This window comes from Cibotium barometz, chromosome 1 (genome assembly GCF_041138505.1).
Source record: "Cibotium barometz isolate CiBa-2024 chromosome 1, ASM4113850v1, whole genome shotgun sequence".
In the NCBI taxonomy this organism is placed as follows: domain Eukaryota; kingdom Viridiplantae; phylum Streptophyta; class Polypodiopsida; order Cyatheales; family Cibotiaceae; genus Cibotium; species Cibotium barometz.
In genome coordinates, this window is record NC_141046.1 from 52,977,640 (window position 1) to 52,985,096 (window position 7,457).

Consider the following 7,457-nt stretch of genomic DNA (forward strand, 5'->3'; position numbering starts at 1 on the left):
TTGAGATATTTTGAAGCGAGAGAGACGAGAGAGAGAGAGAGAGGACATGTTAGATAAAGCAGTCTGTCAATTCTTAGATAAAGTAGTCTGTCAATCCTCACAATAAATCAATCTAATACATGGCAGCAGGAACAACCCCTTAGATGGTACTACACGGGACAATTAACTTACACATGAGCTACTTAACTTCTTAGCATTTTGTTTTTAGTCATGAATTTATAAGGTTATGACGTGATCATAGATAAACAGCGGTTGAATCACTGAAAAGGACAAAACATGGTGATTCCCCTCAACTTTGCATTTACCCAATCAAGACATCAAGAGCGAAGTCACTCCTCACTTTCATCCACACTTCATCGTTATTCATTAATTTTTCTACCAATGCCTACGATTCATGTGCACGTGAGTGATTTTTATCTATGCCTTGAGACTAGTTGGTGTAGTGTTGAAGTTCGAGTTTTTCCTCAATTTTCGGTTTTTTGCATATTAGGAGCAACATTTGGTGTGTAGATAGGGCGTTTGTCATCTTCGTATCACATCCTCAATAGGCTTCAACAACATCATTAACATTATCATCGATTTTTGTATTCATATCATTGCCACACTCTACACTCTACAATTTTTCATGAATACACTTTACAGGTTTCCATTGTCATTAGTGATCTAGTGTCGGCCATTTTGGTTACGTTCGATGGGTATTGACGATACTTTAAGGAGCTCGGATATTTGTATTTTGTATCAAAGATTAGTAATTTGTAAGCAAAAAGGCTTGGTAGAGAATGATGTATTTAGAATACTTTCTGTTGATGATAAGCTTGACGAGACCAACTACTCATCATGGTTGTCATATATGATACACCATGTATTGATCTCACCAAAGGGATTTGGAATGTTATTAAATTAGCATTGAGATGGTGTGCCTTCTCTCACCAGCATAATAGGATAATACAGGTACTTTCAATGGTGATATAAGTTTTGATGTAACTATGGCATCCACCTCCATACCTCACACAGTAGAGGACAAGGCAAGTGGGTTGGTAGGGATGTAAAGACACATGCATTAGTTGCACTTTTCGTGAAAAGGAGGATTATTCCTCATATTCACTCAGGTAAAACGGTGAAGCATGCTTGGGATCCACTTGCTACACTTTACCAGGTGCATAATGAGGCACAAGTGGCCTACTTGCACAAGCAATTAGAGTCCGAGTATATAAATGAGGGAGATTTAATGGATGAGTTCCTCCCAAGGATTAAAGATGCAAGAAAGGAGCTGTCATGTATTGATGAGGCCTATCTCGATAGTTCTTTTGTATCTAATGTTCTCACAGCTCTCTAGGATCCATACCAGGGTTTATATCTACACTTTGGCTCATGTAATGAAGGGTAATCCCAATGCCCTTACTTTTCATGAGTTGGTTACTGTGCTCTTGTAAAAAAAAGAAATCTTGACAAAAGTGAACTAGTATGCATGTGGAAGAGCAAGCATTTTCTTGCGAGTTAGAAAAGTAAAGGAAAAGCTTTTTCTTAGGGCGGCTAAAAGCCAAAGGTCAAATCAGCCCAATTTTCTAGAAAGGATACCGAGAAGGGGGGTGATAAGCCTAAGAAGAAAAGAAAATATAACTACTATCGAAAGGTAAGCCATTACATCAATGAATACAGAAAAAAGGCTGGAGAAGGAAAATAAAAAAGAGTCAAGCATGGTTGTGTGGTTGATGATCAAACACTAAACTTGCTAAAAAGAAGGAGTCAGGAAACTATGCACGTGATGGTTGGGCATTCATTATGCATTACAAATATGATCCTTTTGTCCATGACGTATGCATGTCGGTAACATATCAACATGTCTAGTACTTTAATAGTAGTGCTAGACAGCACATTATTTCTCAATACCACTATAAGGGAATGATGGATTTCCGGTGGTCGTTTATCAGGTGAGACAGTTAACGTGTGGCCGGTATAAGCGATGGTACACCATGGAAATAGACATATCATATAGCATTGGTATGCACCACTATACCCATCGGTAACTTGACAAAAAATAAAATCTGCTTTTTTATAAACTTAAAAAAATATTCAAGTATGGTCATATTTATAGTCAAAATTGCCATATTTGGTCTTTTTGAGCTCATCTATGATATTTAAAAAGTGTAATTTAATGCAAAAAAATACAAATATCTCTAGATTCTAGTTTTTTTTAATACTTTGGAGGATCAAATTATTGTTAAAAAAAGATATTTTACAAAATTATTGATGGGATAGTGGTGAAACCTTGCATAAGTATACTAAATAGTTTTTTTTTCTTTTACAAAGTTTCAAGGCTAATGGATGCGTTTATAATATATGGCCAGCTAATTATCACTTAATATAATATATAGCCACTTAATTATCACTCATTGGCAAGGGGGATGCTCGTGCTTCTAGCGGGTGACGCTTCATGTGAATGTATGGATGGAGGACGTGGATGTCCATGCAATCCGTGACCCTTGTGAGTGGCTCTGCCTAGAGATACGGAGCAGGATCTGTATTGCCTAATCTAACTCCATTTGATTGAATGGATCATGCCAATTCAGTGGGTTGAGCAGAGGTTCCACTTCCTCACGCTCAAGTGGTGGTGGGCGGCAAGATCTCGCCTTCTTCCAAGAGTGGAGAAGGGGTTTCTTGGTGGTGGTGGTGACAAGGTTGGAGTGGTGGGTGATGAAGAGGAAACAATGGCTAGGTTGGCATGAATCATGGGCGGAGCCTTGTCTGATGTTGAGGGTATGTCTATAAGGGCTATAGGCAGGCCTAAGTTCAATATCAATGTGGGAGGTGGGGGGGTTGGCGAGGGAGGTGGAGTGGGAAAATGGATGGGTGTAGATGATTGTGAGGGGAAGAGGGGGAGTGTTGTGGTGCCAGGTGGGGGTGGTTATGTGCTTGTGCTTCGGTCAGAGGAGCTGGGGGTGGAGGTTGATGGAGGGAGATGAGGGTGGTGGTAGTGGAGGGGGTTGGGTTCGTTCTCCTCCATTGTCATTGTTGTGGTCATTGTTGATGTCCTCTTCGTGGGAGTATTTTGGACCTCGAGGGTAAATTCCATTGGGAGCGCCACATGTGAGTCATCAAATTGCTTGATGCTCATGGCTTGCATGACCTCCATCTAGATATAAAAGCTGTGAGAAAGAATCAGGTGGCCATGTCTAAAAGTGTACTATTCAAGTTACATGAAGTCAATTTTGGTTCAATCTCAGTCGATCAAAACTATAAAAACAAGGCAAAGTTCGTACAAAATACGAACTAGCCAGTTACTTGAGTGCCTTGAATGGAGAGGTTAACGGTCAAAATGTGTGAGAGAGAGAGAGAGAGAGAGAGAGAGAGAGAGAGAGAGAGGACATGTTAGATAAAGCAGTCTGTCAATTCTTAGATAAAGTAGTCTGTCAATCCTCAATAAATCAATCTAATACATGGCAGCAGGAACAACCCCTTAGATGGTACTACAAGGGACAATTAACTTACACATGAGCTACTTCATTTTGTTTTTAGTCATGAATTTATAAGGTTATGACGTGATCATAGACTGAAAAGGACAAAACATGGTGATTCCCCTCAACTTTGCATTTACCCAATCAAGACATCAAGAGCGAAGTCACTCCTCACTTTCATCCACACTTCATCATTATCATTAAATTTTTTACCGATGCCTACGATTCATGTGCATGTGAGTGATTTTTATCTATGCCTTGAGACTAGTTGGTGTAGTGTTGAAGTTCGAGTTTTTCCTCAATTTTTGGTTTTTTGCATATTAGGAGCAACATTTGGTGTGTAGATAGGGCCGTTTGTCATCTTCGTATCACATCCTCAATAGGCTTCAACAACATCATTAACATTATCATCGATTTTTGTATTCATATCATTGCCACACTCTGCACTCTACAATTTTTCATGAATACACTTTACAGGTTTCCATTGTCATTAGTGATCTAGTGGCAGCCATTCTGGTTACGTTCGATGGGTATTGACGATACTTTAAGGATCTAGGATATTTGTATTTTGTATCAAAGATTAGTAATTTGTAAGCACAAAGTCTTGGTAGATAATGATGTATTTAGAATACTTGCTATTGATGATGATAAGCTTGACGAGACCAACTACTCATCATGGTTGTCATATATGATACACCATGTATTGATCTCACCAAAGGGATTTGGAATGTTATTAAATTAGCATTGAGATGGTGTGCCTTCTCTCACCAGCATAATAGGATAATACAGGTACTTTCAATGGTGATATAAGTTTTGATGTAACTATGGCATCCACCTCCATACCTCACACAATAGAGGACAAGGCAAGTCGGTTGGTAGGGATGTAGAGACACATGCATTAGTGGAACTTTTCGTGAAAAGGAGGATTATTCCTCGTATTCACTCATGTAAAACTGTGAAGCATGCTTGGGATCCACTTGCTACACTTTACCAGGTGCATAATGAGGCACAAGTGGCCTACTTGCACAAGCAATTAGAGTTCGAGCATATAAATGAGGGAGATTTAATGGATGAGTTCCTCACAAGGATTACAGATCCAAGGAAGGAGCTGTCATGTAGTGATGAGGCCTATCCGGATAGTTCAGGGTAATCCCAATGCCCTTACTTTTCATGAGTTGGTTTCTGTGCTCTTGTAAAAAAAAGAAGTCTTGACAAAAGTGAACTAGTATGCATGTGGAAGAGCAAGCATTTTCTTGTGAGTTAGAAAAGTAAAGGAAAAGCTTTTTCTTAGGGCGGCTAAAAGCCAAAGGTCAAATCAGCCCAATTTTCTAGAAAGGATACCGAGAAGGGGGGTGATAAGCCTAAGAAGAAAAAGAAAATATAACTACTATCGAAAGGTAAGCCATCACATCAATGAATACAGAAAAAAGGCTGGAGAAGGAAAATAAAAAAGAGTCAAGCATGGTTGTGTGGTTGATGATCAAACACTAAGTGCTAAAAAGGAGTCGGGAAACTATGCACATGATGGTTGGGCATTCATTATGCACTACAAATATGATCCTTCTGTCCATGACGTATGCATGTCGGTAACATATCAACATGTCTAGTATTTTGCCATATTTGGTCTTTTTGAGCTCATCTATGATAGTTAAAAAGTGTAATTTAATGCAAAAAATACAAATATCTCTAGATTCTAGTTTTTTTTAATACTTTGGAGGATCAAATTATTGTTAAAAAAAGATATTGTACAAAATTATTGATGGGATAGTGGTGAAACCTTGCATAACTATACTAAATAGTTTTTTTTTCTTTTACAAAGTTTCAAGGCTAATGGATGTGTTTATAATATATGGCGAGCTAATTATCACTAAATATAATATATAGCCATTTAATTATCACTCATTGGCAAGGGGGATGCTCGTGCTTCCCAGTGGGTGATGCTTCATGTGAATGTATGGATGGAGGACGTGGATGTCCATGCAATCCGTGACCCTTGTGAGTGGCTCTGCCTAGAGATATGGAGCAGGATCTGTATTGCCTAATCTAACTCCATTTGATTGAATGGATCATGCCAATTCAGTAGGTTGAGCAGAGGTTCCACTTCCTCACGCTCAAAGTGGTGGCGGGCGGCAAGATCTTGCCTTCTTCCAAGAGTGGAGAAGGGGTTTCTTGGTGGTGGTGGTGACAAGGTTGGAGTGGTGGGTGATGAAGAGGAAACAATGGCTAGGTTTGCATGAATGATGGGCGGAGCCTTGTCTGATATTGAGGGTATGTCTATTAGGAGTATAGGCAGGCCTAAGTTCAATATCAATGTGGGAGGTGGGGGGGGTTTGGTGAGGGAGGTGGAGTGGGAAAATGGATGGGTGTAGATGATTGTGAGGGGAAGAGGGGGAGTGTTGTGGTGCCAGGTGGGGGTGGTTATGTGCTTCTGCTTCGGTCAAAGGGGCTGGGGTGGAGGTTGATGGAGCGGTGGTGGTAGTGGAGGGGGTTGGGTTCGTTCTCCTCCATTGTCATTGTTGTGGTCATTGTTGATGTCTTCTTGGTGGGAGTATTCTGGACCTCGAGGGTAAACTTCATTGGGAGCGCCACATGTGAGTCATCAAATTGCTTGATGCTCATGGCTTGCATGACCTCCATCTGGATATGAAAGCTTTGAGAAAGAATCAGGTGGCCATGTCTAAAAGTGTACTATTCAAGTATGGAGTCAATTTTGGTTCAATCTCAGTCGATCAAAACTATAAAAACAAGGCAAAGTTCGTACAAAATACGACCTAGCCAGTTACCTGAGTGTCTTGAATGGAGAGGTTAAGGGTCAAAATGAGAGCTTAAGGGGTAGGGAATACAACCCTATATACACTTTTGCTTTAGTCCAAAACCTCATATACCAAATTAGGGTTTTTTTCTCTGCTATAAAAATATTAAGATTGCCAAAAACGCTAAACCATGCATCTGAAGCATTGTGAGGTCCCCGCCCGCCCGCTCCGGGGCTCCTGCCCCAGCGGCGGCGGAAGCGGCATCAACCTCCCGTGCGGGGCTGGGGTCCTGCACACTTGGGGCCTCGCCCGCCGCCGCGGATGTCTGGGACGAGAGGCTAGCCCGGGGGCGGTCCCTCCGAGACCGGTCCCGGAAGACTCCCCTCGCCCGAAAGGCACAGGCGATTCCGCCAAGAAGGTGAAAAATCTTTTAACTAGGAGATTGCTCTAACGAGTCAAGTCTTGACTAAATTAAACTGATCTGACCAAGCCTGAAGTCACATGGTCAGATCAAGAAGAGACTTGCACTTGGTCCATGGAATCACCACTTTTTTCCTCATTTTTGAGGCACAGCCGATGATCCCTTCCCACAGAACAAGGTCTTCTCAGTATTTAAATTAATTAACGTAACTAATCGTATCTAGTTGTTTCTTAGGAATCCTTTGATCCATCCTAACCCCATCCGGCCCATGGGTTCCGACCCCACTGAATTGGTGGGATTCCTTTACAAAGATTTGATTGGGTTTTTACCCTGGTACTGAGAAAAAGAGTTCCCAGGCCTCCTAGCCGGTGATTCATATAAAAATCAAATAGGCACACCACATACGCACCTAATATGAAATTGCCATTTATAACAGATTCGACTGGCTTTAAGATAATCCTTGAATACAATCATAATATTTTCGATCATCATTTTCCAAAATTCCAAGTCCATTGTATTACAAAAATGCATTATGTGAACTCTCCGTTGAAGACCAGCTGGCTAACCAACGAGATCCAGTATCAAATTTTTGTTCCCAAAAACCTTTCCTTTTTATCCATCAGATATCTTCCTCGATGTATGCCTGGGTGTCCTAGCAACCGTGAGCCCGTGCATCGCCTGGTCAAAACCCTCTAGGATCCTTTTGGTTAACACATTCCTACGATAACTATGTCCGCCCACTTATGTAATGGTTTTTCGCAATATATTGTAAGTTCTTTCATTTAATGAGGGAGATTCTCTAAAGATTCTCCCAAGGATTGAGCTTCA